Source organism: Emydura macquarii, unplaced genomic scaffold (assembly GCF_026122565.2).
Source record: "Emydura macquarii macquarii isolate MOO-44397 ecotype Brisbane River unplaced genomic scaffold, CSIRO-AGI_Emac_v2 contig_1551, whole genome shotgun sequence".
Classification (NCBI taxonomy): Eukaryota; Metazoa; Chordata; order Testudines; family Chelidae; genus Emydura; species Emydura macquarii.
Genome location: NW_027131688.1, coordinates 10,684,709 through 10,703,145, shown reverse-complemented (window position 1 = coordinate 10,703,145; position 18,437 = coordinate 10,684,709). Strand labels below are relative to the sequence as shown.

The 18,437-nt window shown below is 40.4% G+C and overlaps 1 long non-coding RNA gene across 1 annotated transcript in view; it reads left to right on the top strand.

The window, feature by feature from the left end:
- The first annotated feature begins 2,374 nt into the window (after nucleotides 1-2,374).
- The window catches only part of LOC137157708 (uncharacterized), a 36,468-nt gene continuing 20,405 nt past the window's right edge, over nucleotides 2,375-18,437 (top strand). Inside the window, exons 1-2 of the long non-coding RNA XR_010921204.1 lie at nucleotides 2,375-2,476; nucleotides 3,713-3,851. This is a non-coding gene — a long non-coding RNA (uncharacterized lncRNA). The remainder of the gene's footprint in view (nucleotides 2,477-3,712; nucleotides 3,852-18,437) is intronic.

The following is an 18,437-nucleotide window of genomic DNA, read 5'->3' as shown; positions in this document are numbered from 1 at the left end:
TTTCCTAGCTCCTGAACACTTAAAATTGTGACCTTAACCTTTTGTCTTAACATGTTTTTTTTTCATAGGAAACAAACCAATTAATGATGCTGAACTATTAGAGTTAAAGAGATCACAAGCGCTTGGGATTGCAGAGATTACAAGTTCAGTTGGTTTTACCTGTGGAGTTTGTAAGCCACAGAATTTATTATTGTGGGGCTTGACCATGCCTAGTAGGCAAAGGTCTGTACTGGAGGCAGTGAAGAGCCACGGTGCTCCAGGAGGAGCAATGTCGGATGCTCTACCTCAGCTTTTAGGCATGCTGAGGCAACAAACCCACTACTACAATGCTTTATGGGTTCAGTTTACTGTCCCACTTGTAGCTGGCTTTCTCAGCAAGGGGAAGCAGAGCCCTTGGCCTTGACTACTCCCAAACATCTCCATGACTCTAAGGGCATCATATACCCACACAGAAATAGACCGAGAACAGCATTTTGTGCTCTCCAGAATGCAGAGATTGCAATTCTGCTTCATCTTTTTGAAGGCCAGCCACGGTGGTAGGAAGGGGACTCTTGGCACTCTCTGCCTCCACTGCTCACCCATCTAAGGTCGAGGTAGAATTTAGCCGCAATGGTCTTGGACCCACTCAGAGCTCCAAAGGAGTAAGCTCACTTCTGTGGGACGGGTGAGAACTACAAGGGCCTGTTCCAAAGTCCAAAGGAGTTGACAGAAAGACTCCCATTGACTTGAGTTGCCTTCGGGTCGAGCCCCAAATGCATAAAAATTTCAATACGTAACTGTTAAAAACAGCCTTTTGGGGAAAATTAAGATCTTAGCAATGACGCTGCCTTAGTGCTGGAGCGATAGAGCCAGATTCACCTCGGCAGGGCTCCAGTCCATTGGCCCAACTACTCATTTATAGACCTCTTTGTAGATGGGGTGGAAAGGCATGATCCCCAACCTGTCCATGCCTGGAGAGAACAGCCAGCCAGCAGCAGAACAAACACAGCTTAGGACATCTTACAACAAAAAGCTTCCTTTATCTGCAGAGATTGTTTCATCTGAGGAGGAAATCGCACCCTGACTGCTTTCCCCATGGTCTCCCAGCACTTCAGTATCCTCCCCCAAGTGGAAATTCCAATTGCATTTTTTCAGCTGGTTCCCCTTGGCACTATGTTTTGTACAGAGCAAAAGGTCTGGTTTCTGGGGCTTCTGGTTTTCCAACAGAAACTAATGGGTACCAATGGAAACCAGATGAAGGACATGATTATTATTTGTATTTCAGGAACACCTGAGGGCCCCAACATGCTAGTTACTGCACTGCATATGCTAGTCACCTATTGAAAGACTGGAAAGCTTACACACTAAACAGACATGACAGACAGGAAGTATTACTATTGCCATTTTATGGTTGGGGAATGGAGGTGCAGAGAGATCACCTGACTGGTTTAATCTGAAACTTTTTGTGAGGCTGCATCATTTGCCCACTGTCACACATGAAGTCTGTAGCAGAACTAAGAATTGAACCCATATTGCCTAAATCTCAGTCCCTTGACTACAGGGCCATCCTTCTTCTCTGGGAAATGAAACCCTAACTCCACTGAAGTCCGTGGCAAAACTCTCATTGAGTTCAGTGGGGCCAAGATTTCACTCTAGCTATCAACTAGAACTTCTAGCAGAAGACCTGGCCAAAACTAGAAATTGCAGTTGCATGTAAATATTATTTTTTTTTTTAAATCTGAACCTCTGAAAAGGTTTGATTATAGAGATAGATGAAGGTTTGGCTTCCTCTGATTTCCTCATCCCTAGTTTGGTTTGCCTATGGATATGTTGCCTCAAGATAGATACATCTTTAATCGCACGCTCTATGTATCTTTAATTTCTTTATCTGTCACAAAAAGTTAATAATTAAAACAATCGGATGATTTAAAATTACAAGCCTTTCTAGAAAGTAGAAATGTGTGGAGTCTTTCTTGGTTGAAAATAGATTGGATGACTGATTTCCCCACTTTCCTTAATGTATAAAAATAACACCAAGCTTCTCAGCTCTGTCCTTTTCATAACAACAACAAAAAGTAATACAACCTGTTTTAGATGCTTTGACATAGACGTTAATTCTCACTCACACCTGTGGCAATTAGAAAGTGTACTTAATGGAGTGTCATGTTAATCGTGGCAGGGTTAACCAATTTCTCCATTTAATTGTCAATTGATTAACCTATTGAAATGTTAAGAGACTCAGTTTCCTTCGCAAGCAAACAGTAGCAACACATTGTAGCTTCATCAGCTGGAGGGAATACTCATTTGCCCAGATTCAATGTGCTGGTATTTTTCTACACCTCCCTGAGCTTTTAATTAGATGAGCCAATTTTACATGCATTTGTCTGCTGGAAAGGTTATCAGTGCTGTAGCTGACCTGGGGAGACAAGGTTGAGCCTCGCAGCCTTAATAGAAAAGGTTTTCACCTATGACTGTTGTACTTGATTGCATTGTGATGGTAATTAACTTGAGACTTTGCCTTCCTCACTGGGTTTTTTTTTTTTTTTTTTTTTGTAGTTCTAACTATGCAATGAGATGTTTCCTCTGTCATATATATGCACTTATTAAGCACTCATTGGATTCTAATATGCATGCAAATAGTCAAGAGTTTCTTAAGGCTATTACTATGCTATGTAGATTGTGGTGCCATTAAGTCACTGCAAAGATAGTAGCCTGCAGCACTTCTGTAAGGTGTTTTGGGGTTTTTTTTAAACGGGGAGGAACTCCTTTATTTTCATGATGTCTTATTGCCCAGAGGATCCACGAAGTATAAAATACGTATTGACAAATTTGCCTTAAAGAATGAGCCTGAAGATGGTTTTGTTTTTAAGTTAGGATTCTGATTTTTGGTGCAGTTTTCTAGGTGCATGTGGAATTTATGAGCATTTCCACACATTTTTAGTGGCGGCTGGCTTTAAAGCCCTCGGCATCTCCTGCGTTTCTGCATGTTCTTTTACAGTACAGCACTGTCGTTTAATTGCAAGACAATCCGCTACAACTGAGCAAGCATTATCAGCCTCGATAATGTTGGTAGCAAGCAACGGCGACAAAATGATTACAAACCTATGTTGCGCTCAATAGTCCTTTAGAGGATTTTTCTCTTAATAGTTCTGGCTCATTCATGGTTGGTTCAGCACATTTGTTCTTTAAAAAAGGGATAGATTAGAAGAGTTTCAGGGTAGGTTAATAACTCAACTGAAAATGGCTCCTTGCATTGTCAAAGCATGTTCCTGCAGTTACTTGGTGCTTTCTTCAGCTCTGCCACTCTGCAGCTTTGGCCCAGTTGGTAAACAGCTTAAGTCCAGACATCTTTTCATTCTCTGCGCAGTGGATTGAAATAAAAATGCATATAAGTGGCGACTGACTGGCGCTGGTCTAACAATAGCCTGTAACATTATGCAAGGGTATTTACATAGGAATAAGGCCTTAATAAAGAAGATAGGGGCAATTAATGACTAGGGCCACACATATAAGGAAAGTTTGTCCAATCCTTTCTTCAATAAAGATCTTTTGTAAAGTGCTATGGAAACACATGGAGGCCCCTAAACAGATTAAGAGTGGAACCGTTGTGGGTTTTGTTTTTTGTTTTTTTAATTTAAGTTAAAGGGGCCAAATTTTGTAAAGCTAAAATTTAACTCTTCTACATGGAGGGTGTGTAGTGGTTTTTTAAATCTATTTTGTACTGCTTTTTTAGGTAACGAGGAGTGTTTAATAAAGGAATCAATCTAGCAGTGTGTCTGGCACAGGAGGGCAGTGGAATTAAGAAGAGAAGCAAAGCCGTTGCAAGACCCTGACTATTCTCTTTACTGGATGTTTGAAATGTAATCTGATTTGTGAGTATTATGAACCTGATTCTGATTTCACTTATATCGGGGAAGCTACCCCATATTTATACCAATTTTATGAGATAAAGAGCCAAGTCTTTTGGATTTTTCTCTCTCTTTCTCTTTTTTTTTTCTTCTTCTGTTTATCGTACTTGGTAATTAAATAATATTTTAAAAAGGGAGAGAGAGAGCCTAATGACTTGGATCTTGAGCTTGGTTATGCCACTGTGAATATGGGATGACTTCAGGTGGAAGCTGCTGCATGTACATAGCTGAGGGCAGAATTTAGCCCCCATGCCCAGTTCTGTTCCCAGTTCCCCTGGAGGCCAAAGGGTGGGTGAGGGCAAACTGGGCCTTATGGGGTTTCATATCAAGAGGCATAACTATGAGTAAGAGATGGACTCTGTCTGTATGTGGGGGGCTTTTTGCACCAGTGCTAATTCCCAACAGAGATATGCTGTAGTCCTGGAAATCAGTGAGCTTCCACTAGTGCAGTGTGTCTATAGTAGGGGTTGAATGAAGTTAACACTTGTGCAAATTTCCCTGCCCTAGACAAGTCCCCATTCACTGAGGCACATCAGCATCCAAAGAGTCACAAATGATTCTACTACTTTTAGTAATCATGTTGATTATGATAGTGTCTAAGGACCAATTGTGCTAGGTGCTGGACAAGCACATACAGGTCGACTACGCCTGCCCTGAAGAGCTTACAACGTAGGTAGACAAGACAGAAACAGAATGGGGTGAGGGGCTGTAACACAAGCAGAGTGACGATGTGACAAAGCAATCGTTGTTAGTTCCACGATTATGAATAAATGAACACAAATAGCAATAGGAGAATTAGGGATGGGATTGTCCCACGTGCCTAAGTGACTTAGGAACACAAAACCTAATGACTTGCAAGGGAACGTGTGCATTTGGGAAAATCCATCCTTGGGGCCTTGAGATTTTGGTGGCTTTCATCCTGTTTCGCTAAAGGTCAAGGTGTGAGCTCTTTATGATCACTTGGATGAGCCCTTATTCTCATCGCCTGCCATGGGACTGCTTGCGTGAGTAACTGATCATCAAGATGAGTAAACCTTAATCTGACCATAACCTTATGGCTGCACTAGAGAGAGGAGCTAGAACATAGAGTTGCTTTGCCTGTGAAAGGAGAACTAGTGGAAACGCTCACCAGATTAATTAGCCCCATAGCATCCATCTCTAGATCTAGATATTTAAGCAGTTTTCCTTGTAGTTTCCCTTGTCTCTGGAAAGCCGGCCATGTTTTTGTTTTTGTGAGTCTGCAAAGGCAAATCTGTAGATGGTTTTACTCATATTATGGTACCTCTACAACTACTGCAGTTTGAATATACCATGCCAATTGTTTTCTTGTATTCTCATAATTATCTGCTCACATCCACAGTCATGCACTAGCTGTGCTGCTCCGACAGGCTGTGTCTTTGGCTGATACTGCAACTTTTTCAACCATTTATCAAAAGCACTATATCACTGAATGAATAAATATCTTATTGGCATGGCAGTGGGGCACCTATGATATATTCAGAGGGCCACATCTTCACATGTGTAAATTGGTGCCGTTTCCTTGACTTCATTTACACCAGCTGTGGTTCTGGTCTCAGATTCTCTTTCCTGACTCCTTACATTCAGAAAGTGATTTGTTATGGCAGAATATAACTCTGAAAGCTAGCTCCTGTTATGTTCCTTATCATCTAGAAATAATTTTAAAGCTACTCCTCTGTGGAAATTAATTCCTAAAATACCATGTGTACATTCAGAGGGGCGGGGGGAGTAAATGTTAATAACTCAAATGTGTGGTTCTCATGAAAGAAACATGCGCGTAACAGAGAATGCCATTCTGCTTCTGCCCTGAAAAGCTACAGAAATCAATGCCTCATTCAAGGCTATTGATCAGCACTAAATTAATTAGACTTCAAGGCTTATGGCAGTTGATAAGACAACTTGTTAATTTAGTCAATGATAGTGTTTTCCCTAAAGCAGCAAATACCCTCTTTCTTGGAAAAGACATTTCTAACATTTGCTATGAGAGTGCGTTTTGTTGCTGCTGTTAAAAATTCACTTTTACCTTTAAATTAAGATAAAAATTTTAGGGGAAGATACTTTTTATTTACTCCCATTTTTTGTTCTCTTGCTCCAATGTGGTAACTGGGTATCGATAACCTCCAATGTGATTTAATAGGACCACAGCACATTTAGCTTCTGCATCCCCAATCCTGTTATTCCATTGACTGTGCTGTTCATTTGGAAAGAAGGGGACACTTTCTAAATGTGCTTCTTCTTCTTCTTTTTTTTAAAAAATGGCAAGTATGGCTTTTGCTTCTCCTTTAAACCTGTAACAGTGATGTTCATAGTCACTGACAAAGACATTGGCCCCGTCGGTTATGCAAACTGTGAATGGAATGAAGGTATCCCAGAATGTTCTAAACATGGGGCAGTACTTCCTGCTGGCTGGAAAGAACAAAAGGACAAAGCACAAGGAGTGTAGGGGTCCCACCAACAGCTCTTGGAGGCAACAGTCTGCTATCAGCAGCACTCCAACCCTGTGAGAATGCTAATAAGCCAGTGAAGAGCCCAGCTTTCCTGCCATAATTCTATAGTGCAGTTGAGGACCCCATAGTGTTCACTAAATAAAGACAACTAATTGAGAATTTTTTGCACATTTTGCTCAGTGGACTTGTTGTTCACTCAATTCATTGGGGAGAATGTCCCCCTCCTGACAACATGGGTTGATTGTTTTGGCAGCCTCCATGTTAGTGCTATTTCCCGGGTCTGGGGCTGACTTTCCAAGTATGACAAAAATGTTTAATTTTGATTTTTTTAATTATGTCGCTGGGAATTATTTTGGCTCCTCAGAGAATAGGCCATCCAGTGTTCATGTAAAAAAATTACTGGCAGAGTTTCTTGGAATTAAACCTTTGGTCTTTCTCTTTCTCTCTCTCTCTCTCTTACTGTATTTTCCGTGGCGAAGCCTACATTTTTGTGTCTGCAGGTGACACTTTGATTGAAACTAAAATTAATAAATCAGCTGAAAAGCTCACACCTACAGCTCACAGCAGGGCCTTGAAAACACGGTTATAAAGGGAGCTTTATGCCCTTGTATAAAGAAGGAATAAATTACAGAAGCACTTGTTGCCCTTGGACTCAATTTTGCTTTGCAGCCTGGTATCTTATTTTTGGAGACTTATTGTTAATCAACAGGTTCCTTGTCGCTTTAGCAGGTGACTTTGCTATTAATCTCCTATTTGACCACGATAGCATATTAATGAGGCAGGCTTCTAGATGTGGCTCTATCTCCAGAACAAGGTATTAGTTTAAAAGGTGCACTTTTTACTCAATTGCTTGCAGTTAGTGATGCTGCAGGCCAAATGCAAAGTCGCATTTTCTCCAGCTTGTGTAGCATTAAGAGTGTTTTACTAACATTATGTTTCTTACTGTGCTTTTCTTCTGTCGTATACTTATTTCATCGCCATGGAGGGCTATTATCTGGCTTACTGGTCCGTCTTTCCCTTTCTCTTTTTTTATATTTTTTTAACCAAATAAATAAATTATATACAAATAGCAAAATGATATCCTTTCTTATTAGCATGCTCCTTGGTTTTAATTAAACAGTTTCTGTGCTCGTTGGAGGTTCTAGCGGATTTCAATGGAATGCCAGAGATCGTGCCGTTCAACATTTCTCCCCAGAACTGGCTTTCATAAATGTCATTATAAAGTGCAGGAATTTCAACCAACCCTGTTTCACCTTGTATTTTGGGTCTGATTTAAGCTGGAAGTGAAGATACCTATGGGTAGTTTAAGAACATAAAGAAAAGCTGAGGATTTAAGACTTAAATTTGTAATTACAAGGATCTGCTGAAATACATAATATTATGAACCAGGCTACAAAACACCCCCGTGGAAAGCACAGCTTTGTTGTAATACCATAATTTACACATTCCAAAGAAAGTCACTGCCATGAATTGTCACGATTGGTGTCTCCTTTCAGAACTTTCAGGCAGATGTGTTGTCTGCATTGCAAACGGATACGTTTTCCTATTTAAATTAGTGATAAATGTCAAGCTTATGTATTCATATTTTCAACATTTTTTAATAAGGTCTCTTATAAGCAAAGGCATATTTATGTCAGGAGAAATGTCAGCCTTGAGTTTTAGGCTGAACTGGGAAGTATCTGTCTTTTGTGGATTAAGGTCAGAGCTATCATGTTACTTTAGCCTGGTATTTTGTGAGACACTTCCTTTTCTGTCTTTTTTTTCTTCTTTTTTATGATATTAAAAAAAGAGAGAGGGAGAGAAATCTGCCAGTGAAGTATTTGAGAGTGGACACAATAGATACAAATAACTCCTTCATAGCTGATGTGCTTCCGTAGGGCTTGATTCTGGCACCTTTCAAGTCTGTAACGAAACTCCCATTGCCCTTCAATGGAAGCAGGCCCAAAACGCATATTTAAGGCTATTGAAAAATATAAGCCTGTTCAAAAGTGACTGGCAATTTTGAATGCTTTGATTTCTGGGTGCCCAGCTTGTTGAAAGAGCTTTATTAGTACCAAGCATCTATAAGGTGTCATAAGTTGGACACTCAAAATCACCAATCACTCTTCTGAAATGTAGGCCGTGTGTTGTTAACTTTGTAAGCAAAAGACTTCCATGGAAACTTCATAATCTATAGCGTAATACCAGTCTGCGCTGTGGAGCTGTGACAGAAGAAATACACGCACTCACGCACGCACACACATGAAGAAAGTTTCAATCCAGTTTCGATAATTGATTCCAACCCATCCCTCGTTAAGGCGGATATATCTCTCGATGGCAAGTTAAACTGGCTGATTTTCAAATGTTAATAATTCTTCCAGCTAACGTTTAAAACCAAAAAGAGATCTTCTACCTAACTGGCTAATAATTGCCCAACTTAATTTGAAAAATGATGATGTTTTGGGGCTGCCACACTACACATAATTAGCATCAACTTTATTTTTCTGCACTCTTAGACTTTTTTTTTTAATGCAGCCACCAGCTAAACGGAATTTTTTTTTTTCCAGTGAAGGTTTGAGTTGAGGTCGTGTATGTCAAGGATCGACGGAGAATGAAATTTTATAGCTGAGACACAAACCCCTGTAAAACAGGGTCCGTCATTAAAACGCTGACAGCCCCTTAACTGAAGTGGTGCTAGCAGTGGCCGCTTTAATGCGTATTTATAAGTAGGAATAGTTAGTATAACACTGTTGGAGAGACCTTCCCCTTCCCCCCTCCCAAGCTCCCCTGAACTACTTACAGCCAAGGAAGGTTTCAGCTCATTTTGTCTTTTCACAACTTAGCAAGATCAGACACATTTCTGCAATGCATATGCAGATTTTACCTCTTGTTACTTTCTCTAATGAGCTTTCACTTAATCAATTTGACAGTCGCCTTTATTCCTTTTTGCCTCGCATCCACTAGGAAAGTATTCAGGGGAAAGTGTTAACAGTTTCAAGGGGCATTAGCGAAATGAAATGGGGGCATAGCCAAATTTAGGGAGGTCACGAAGTGCTTTGCTGAAGGGGGAAATAAGTTAGAATCGTGAGTGTAGATTTAACAAGAAAGTATGTCTAGTAAATGAATAAAAATGTAGGCATGGATTTTCACCTTATATGATTAAAAACGCGATGCTGTTAATGAGTGGAGAAATCTTACCTTCATGTGACTATCTAGACTATATTTCCATCCTCTCTCTTTAATATATAGCTCTCTCCCTTTGTCGTGAGCTTCTGAACTATGGCACCCAGCAACATCAAGTCACTTAGTTGCTTCACTGCATTTATTACACTGTATTATGTTGTGTTAGAGGAGCGCCCGCAGGCCCGCCTGCCTTGAGATTGAGATCCCACTATTGTAATGGTTTGGGACCTGGTTACCTGAGGCCTGGTCTATGCTGCTGGTGGATTTCAGTGGCAGTCGACAGGCGATACGCAAGCTATGTAGAATAGGTTGGTTATCTCCGTTGACTTACTAACGTCTGCTTACCCCACTGCGCTGTGCCAATGGGAAATACCCTCCAGTCGACACAGCGTTACTCTTCTTGCGGGGGTGGATTAATGCCGTCAACTTCTGGGATTGATTGAGTGGGTCTCCATTGCCGATCAATCGATCCCGCGGAATTGACCCTGCCCTGCTGACAATGCTGCTGGCAGTGTAGACCTACCCTGAGAGATCACCTCTCTCCCTGTAATGTACAGCTGGGATCAGCAAAGGAGCCAGAACTGGTTCTCTCTTTGTATAAATGAGAGGGAACTGCCAGCAAGACCTTCTATTTGAGACAATCGGTTCTCTACTACCACATGTACTTACAGCAGCATAACCATCTTAGATGGTCTGTGGTGATAAGATCATTCAGGGCTGCACGACAAATTTGCTTTGCATATCTATGTCACGCCAATTCCTCCCGAGAAGGTGAGGCCCCGTGGTGTGACTGTGTTGTGAAATGGAGAATGAAATGGGGAAAGGCATCAGTGTCTTTTGAACTGAAAATAAAATTTACTTTTGGTTTGCATTAACCTTGCCTAGCAATTGCCCCTTTTTATGGGCAAAGTATTTGCAATTTGGTTTTGGTTTTTTTTTGGTAATTTGGATTTTTGCCCCTTTTTACGGCTACATAATACAGATTATTAGCATATAAGAGGAGATGAAGCGATTAGGTCATAGTTCAACTCTCTGCTCCTCCACAGTCTTCCTGCCAGGGACCCACAGTGGGACTTATTTGCCCTCAGCTGAGTCATCTAATGAACCAGGCCCCCTGATTGGCTGAAGACTCCAGTAGGCAAATTCTTAAATCCTGCAGCAAGCCTGGGTCCCTGGCTGCCCAATAGTGTCCCAGGCCTGCAGCTGTGTTTGGTCCACTTCCTGTTTACTGATCTCCTGCACCCGCCTCCCGTCTTTTCCTGAACCTGGTCTCCCACTCCTTGCTCTTGCTTCCTGCTCCTGCTCTTGATGACACTTTGGTTCTGACCGCCAACTTCTGTTTTTTGGCTCTGTCTTGCTCCTGGACTTGGTAATTCAGCTCCTGATTTGGGCTCTGATCACTAGGCCTCATCACCCCTGTTCCAACCATTAGGCCAGTTTCCTGCCCATTGGGTAAGGCCACCCATAGCCCGGTCCATAACACTTCTTATGTGACCCAAGTCACTTAGCCTTTCTGTGCCTCAGTTCCCCATCTGTACAATGGGGATAGCAACACTGCCTTACCTTACAGGGGTGCGAGAATAAGTCCATCAAAGACAGTAGATGTTCGGCTATTCTCATGATGGACATGATGGACATATAAATATCTAAGATAGATACGCTAAACCGTCCCTAAAAAGAGCTTCAGTTCATCTGGCTTACCTGCATTTCCGACAACATTTCAATGGGTTTAAGGGGGTTTTAAGAGAGGAATTGCACATATCTTTTTTATTTCAGCAACTCCCATCCCTTTCAGCTAGTGTTCTGCCTCCTTCATCAGATGAATTCCTTCCTTCTCCCCGCACCCAGTAGAAGTAGAAAGGCTGCCGCCCCCCACTCATCCCTGCCAAGATGCACGTGACTATTGAAATTGGTGGAATACGAACTTCTCTACTAACAAATCAAATGAAAAGCCATCTCTCTTGTGAGAAAATTCCATGAGAACCTGAATCTTGTCTCCTGAAGCTGAACCTAGTTTTCAAAATCGTGCCTGAAAATCATTGTGAAGGATTATGTAACAGTAAAATTGTACCCTGAACATCTATCTAAATAGATGCTGGTGTACAGTGCTTTGTATAAATATACACAAGATGGATGTTGCTTTCCCTAGTTAAAATATAGGGGTGATTTTCAGTGGTCTTAGTGTACTCAGACTACTCCTGCTCAGAATGAGGAATAATGAGGAACAATAATGCCGAGAAAAATTATGCCTGCTGAAATTAAATTTGTTAGTCTTTAAAGTGCTACAGAACTCTCGTTGTTTTTGCTGTCTACAGACTAACACGGCTACCCCTCTGGAACTCTTCAATAATGCCGTGGCGGAGCTGAAACTTGCAGGTTTTCAGTGCAAGGGGAACTCAGACAAACCAAACAGGGTTTCGTTGGGCAGGGGAGAAGGGTTGTTGTTTGTTTTTTCTAGCAATATTTCCTTACCGAAACGGAGAGCTTGTTCCATTGTTGAGTCAGAACCGATGCAGTGGCGTAACGCTCCCAGAAACTGTATTTACAAATATTTTATCATTCTCTCAGGTTTAAGCTGTGGTCCAAAACATTTATATCACTGGCAATTTTGTTGTTGTAACTGTCAGCAATATTTTGGCTATTTTAAGAATGTAGGACAGGGTGAAGGATTAACAGCGTTCTCTTTTCTGGATCTCAGAGCTGCTTAGCTGTAATTAATCAGGACATTGAGTTTTGTACTCTTGGTTCAGGTCATTTGCCTATGAGCAACTCAAGCCCTTTACAAAGGCATACTGCATATGTTTCTGGGTACCTTTTTGAGAAAAGATTTAAATTGGCCAGATGAATAATACTTCGCTACAAGTGTTGTGCCCCAGGCAAAAAAAAAAAAAAGGGTTTTCTTCATATTATCATTGCCTGAAGCTGCAATCCTCAAGCTGGATGTGACTGGTGTTATACTGTCACATGGCAATGATGTAAGAACAGGACCTCTCTGTGTCAGACAAATCTGGATTTAGGGGAATTATAGCAGATGTTGCAAAACGGCAACAGTTTAGCAAATTCCTTTCATCCCGCAGTTGGAAAGCAGGGCCACAAAGTGTACCAGACAGAAAAGAATGTTATCTTTGATCCTTTACACTCTATGGTAGGGGGACTTCATCCATTAGCCTGTGTTGTGAAGACTGAAATAGTATAAACGTACAGTAACTGATCGTTTCACACGAAGAAAATTAGGTCTTATTTATTCATGTTTGTTTCTCAGAAATATATAAAGATTTTATCTGTAGCTCTGTTAATTCTAATCGTTTTACAGTGCACAGCATTCAGTATTAAGACTAATGACATGGAAAAACACTTGAAAATTTGCATGTAGTTAGAATACAAAAAAGACTTGCATTTCCCCCCATCCCCCACTACACAAATACACACCACTACATAGTATTGTTCAGTTGCATGTTAAGGAAATATGAAAGGAAAATTATAACTGCTTTTGGTTTAATGATGTTAAGCGATAAGTTATACTCTGGACTATTTTCTGCACTAGTTTACACACCTTTTAGGATTTCTTACTTTGAATGAATAAAAGAGAAGTCTGAGATGTTACTATTCATCTGCTCATTCTTCTTTTGTGCAAATAACTAATTTACACATGCACACAATGATAATGAGATGGAGTCTCTTTAAGAAAGTAAAGGATAGCCCCTGATTGCAGAGAGTATATATTTGCCTGTTTAAAGCAAGCATCTTTTCCTGCAAAAGTTTGTTGTGGCTGCGTGTAAATCTGAGCTGAGCAGGTTTGAGCAAGATTTGCAGGATTTTCCTAAACTGTCTGCCAGTCCATTTAAAACAAAAAAAAAATCTGTTTGGAGACAAAATGCTGCCTTTGACCATCTTAAAAACAAAAACAAAATAACCCACTCTGGACAACATGCAAGCAACATGCCTGCAGCGGCACATAATACATTTTTCCTACATTCTTATTGAATATAACCATAAAATACTGAAAAACAAGTGCACAGAATTATCTTTATTTCAAGCTAGCCTTTTATTCAGTTTCTACTTTAGCATTATATAATGAAACACAGTTGCCCAATCTTTTTAGTTATTCAGGCCAAATTCTGTGCTTTGGCCCCAATCCAGCAAAGCACATACGAGACCCATTGACGTGAATGTGACTACTCACTTGCTTAAAATTAGACATCTGTTTAAGGGCTTTGCTGGATCAGGGCCTCATTTACCTGAGTGCAATTCAGTTATGTCCATGCGTAGTTGAGAGCTGAATTAGGCCCTGATTCAGCAAGTTGCTTATGCATGTGCCTCACTTTAAGCATCGAGCAGTCCCACTGAAATCAGCAGCGCTACTCAGAAGCTTCAGGTTAGCCACGTGCTTCCATACCTTGCTGAATCCGGGACTAGAGATATCTGGGATTTTTTTCTATTAAACAGTTTTTCGACGATCAATGCTGATTGGTCGAAACCAAAACGGTTCAGTGTTGGGATCGACGAAACACCCAACTTGAAAAATGTTACTACAAAAAGATTGTCAGACTGGAAAGTTGCCGTCTCTCCTGTTGAAATTTGTTTCAAAATGTTAGTACGTTTACACGACAAACGCTCAACTCTGAAATGAAGTATTTCAAAACTAACTAACAAAACATTCTGTGTTACCTGAAACACCTTTTTTGGATGTTTGGTTCATGAACAGTTTTTGAGATTCCAACTTTCTGTCCTGATTCAAAATGAGAAACATTTTCAAAATGGCAAATTCTCCTGGGATGGAAAACCCATTTCTTGCCTGGCCCTATCAGTGTCAGATGCAAAGCACAGACTGAGCGAAAGGCAGAGTCATTCTCCAACATGTGAATGCCACAGTTGCATACTGTTATCTTTGTATCACACAACTTAGAGTGTAAATAACTCCCAGATTTGTCTCACAAAAAGACAGCAGTGCCTATGTGCTGCAGTCAGGGATGCTCTGTAAATATCTAGGGGCTGATTTGTGCTATTGAGGCATTGGGAGGAATAGGGATTCCCAGTATTCTTCCCTGAGTAGATGTACGTGCAGGGGTAATGCTAAAATTGCAGTCCCTTTCCACCCCTTTTGGGGTATTGTACACCAAAGAGATGATGCAAAGCTGCAGTGCCCTGCACTTCCCCAGGAATTTCAATTCTGACCGGTGTCCTTGCATCTGCCCTCCACGTGCGCAAAGGTCTGCCACAATCTGACTCCCATGACAGATAGAATTTAAGGATCATAAATGCAGGTGAAAAATAGAACTCCCTCCGGGCTGTGCTGTTGTATTCCCATTCTGGCATAGGGAGGTTGAAGCACTTTCTCCTCTTGATGAGCTATGTCATTTAAGTGTATAGAGAGCGGCACTGTGTATTTTATCTCCGGAACCAAACTATTCTGTTTTAGAACCAAAAATATTCCTAGCATTGAAATGATTGCCATGAGAGTTTTGCTTAGCACCCTGGGGCCCAACCTAGTTACAGACCTTAGTTGCTACCACAATACAAATGCTAAATAATGATGATTAAAAAAAAAAAATTGTTTCCTTCAGTGTGGTTCAAACATAGCACAGTTTACACTTAGCATTTAAGGTAGCAGAAGAAAAATACATGATCAATGAAGCAGGAATGAAAATGTTTCTTCAGCCTTGTCAGTGGAACCAGCTGAACTAAAGTTGGTTTTAAATGGATTTAAGTTAACCAGTGCAAAGCCTTATGAAGATGCTCTTAAATGGGTTTAAAAATGGCTTATACCAATGTCGTTTGGCAGTTGGTAACTGAACTAAGCTAGATCAGTATAAGTAAGCCAGGTTTAAATCAATTGATGAGGGTCCACAAACGCTTTGGCACTTGTGTAACTAAATCATTTTAAAAACTACCCCTTTATTTAAATGGTTGCAAGCAGGGTTTTTGATTTTTAAGCACTTGGGGTAATTTTTTTCAAAATTACTTATGTCCCGTTTTCAAAAGTGGCTTAGGCTCTGAGGAGGCAAAGTCTCATTGAAAGTCCGTGAGTCAAACTTTACCCCTGTAGTGTAAAAAATAATACAAAGGACCCTCAGATGTTCAGGAAGCTGGTGTAAATCAAGAAGCTACCCCCAGTTTAAACCAGCTGAGGATCTGGGGCAAACTGTTCCTTAAAACTTTAAAGGGAAAATCATTGAATTATGCTCAGAGTCTGATCGAGACTGGTGCTAAATGTTGCTCTCGGTATAATCTATAAAGATACTTCACTCTGAAATGCCTCCATAGGTATGCCAGATACCAGAAAATATGCATGTAATCAAACAAACACCGTGATATTCACAGTATCCCTCCATCCTACAAGAATTCCCACACTTACGTGGTCGGGTATAAACACAGTCTGGAAGATATTACAATCCTAGCAGCAGCATCTGTTGTTTTCCTGCTTAATGATTTGTAGTTAGCCAAAGTAATAGAATGCAGACAATCCTTTTTAGTATTGGCATGCCTGACATTAGCCTTTCTGAGTCAAAACGTTTATTCTGCGATGTTCCCGCTAGCTCTGAAAATTCATGTATCTACATGTATTTGCGCGTTTTGCTTGGCTTGGCACAAATCCTGCTCTGAACTGGAAATATCACAAGTGTAAATAATTTGGAGATGGAAGTGTCTGAGTGAAAGTGGTGTAAAGGCTATTTGTCCTGTGGATTTTGATCTCAAAAGTTTAAAATATGAGCAAACTTTTCATTAAGGATTTTGCCATTTGTTTGAACACTCCTGTAGTAATTGGAAATGCAACAATTGTTTAAAAGTGGCATTGTCCATGAAAAGATTTAGTGAGGGATGAAGAAATTTCTTGAACCTAAAGACATAATCTGGTGATCCAATTCTCCCCACTGTGTCCATTCCCGTGAAACTCCATTTACTTTCTCCTTTCCGTCACCAGCTCCCGCACCCCACCTACCAATCCTCTAGGTTTCCCACATTGTTTCCCCTTTTGTCTGTTCAGTCTAAACAGAAGAACAACAGCCAGGGTTCTGAAGGGCAGGGAGCATCAGGAGCTGGAAGAGAATGGCTAAGATGAGGGTCAGAGTCCTGCCCTCACTGCCAACAGTTACTAGGGCTTGTGCTGCCTGGCTGGGCAGTGTTCAAAGACTTTGCTGGGCTTTGTTGCACTGTGTAGGGATTAGGCCTGAGGTCTGAGAATTTGCCTTCTAATTAAAAAGGATAAAAGATAGAAGTAGCATTAGACTAAAACATAGCAGTGATACTTCACAGGCATTTTTTTTTTAATAGTCACAAGACAACGCAAGAAATGGTCAGGTTGTTTTATTTCTTTTGTTTTCCGCTTCGATTTTTTTTTTAAATGTCGGGGGGCGGGGATGCTTTTGAAACTCTCCCCAGCTGTTCTATATTACAGGAGGAAAGCTAATTACATGTGAAACTTCTGTGATGCAGAGTGTCACAATTTTACTAGCTGACCATTGCTTTTATTAATGAGGATTACTCGGGTGTCCATTTCCGATCAGGTTGTCTAATGATATACCACAAGGTAAGGGATTTCCTCCTCCCCGCCAACCCCTCCATAATCGATCAGCCTTTCTCAAGATCTTGCAGGAAACCTGCATTTATCTTTATTTGACTCCGTCATTTTTTGTTCTTTGTGCTTAGCTGTTATTAGGTGCATTCTATATAAACAGGTGCAGACACTCATTAAAAATGACTCATTATACGTGCTATTTTAACCATGTAATATTAAAAATGCTAGAGTGATTTGATCAAATGAGTCCCCTGTTATCTTTATCACCAAGTGTGAAACCTCTTCATTTTCTGAAAGAAAACATAAGGCCCAATCTCGCAACCACTTACTCATGTGAGCAATCCTTTCTCGTGCTGTAATCCCATTGAGGACTACAGAAGTAATTAAGAACTACTGATGACGTAAGGATTTGCAGGATTGGGCCCTTTATCTATAAATCCTTTAAAGAAAAAAAAAAAATAGCTGTCAGCCAACATAACAATGGATGATCTTAAGAAACCCTACAATGACACTGCAATTATTCAGAAACCCTGGTCAGTTATAACATTCTGCTCAGCTGACTTGTGTATAAACAGCTGCAGGTTTAAAAGAGATGTGCAGCAAGCGCTTGCTGAACTAAGGTAAGGGGGCCATGTGCTTTCTCTGTTGTATTTCAGAGGCTGGTTCAGCCAATTTTATCACAAGAAAGAATTTGAGGTGGGTGTTTGCGTAAGCCATTGTTGAGATTATATATTAATTACTTTTTTAGAAGAAGAGGCGGTAGGAGTTTTGTAGACGACTTCAGAAGCTTTCAAAGCAACAGAGTTCAGATTGCATACAAGTATAAAGGAATGCCCTTTTGTTCCCACACATCTCATGTTACGTCATGAAGCAGGGGACCAAATTTCTTATTTTCTCTTCTTCCTATGTTTGGTTGGTTGAATTTGCATGTGGTAAATAACTTAAGAAGAAAGATAAGGTGAAAATTATTTATAGTGTTCTCAGCAGATAACAATTTCACTCTATAAGACTATTAGGAAAAAGGACTTTTTAATATAAGAGTGTTTTCATTCACTAAATTTTTGTGCAAGTCATTTTGTTCTTTGGGTTAGTCATCATATTTATCATGCCTAGTAACATGAGAATGAGGGAGTGAACATAGATAGAACAAACGCTTTATTGAGTGTGTTGTTGTTTGAGACATAAAACTAAGTCCTGTTTTACTGGTATATATAGTAATGGGACAAGCTGTGCCTTTGGGGGTTTTTTCATAGGATTCTTCACTGAGCTATATCATACGATCAGTTTTTAAGCAAAATCAGTGTGTGCGGATCCTCACATCAGTAAAAGTTTAGTGATGGCCTTAGTTTTACATATCAATTCTGAGCCACACGCATATGGAGTTTTCCTAAGGTGTACATACCATTT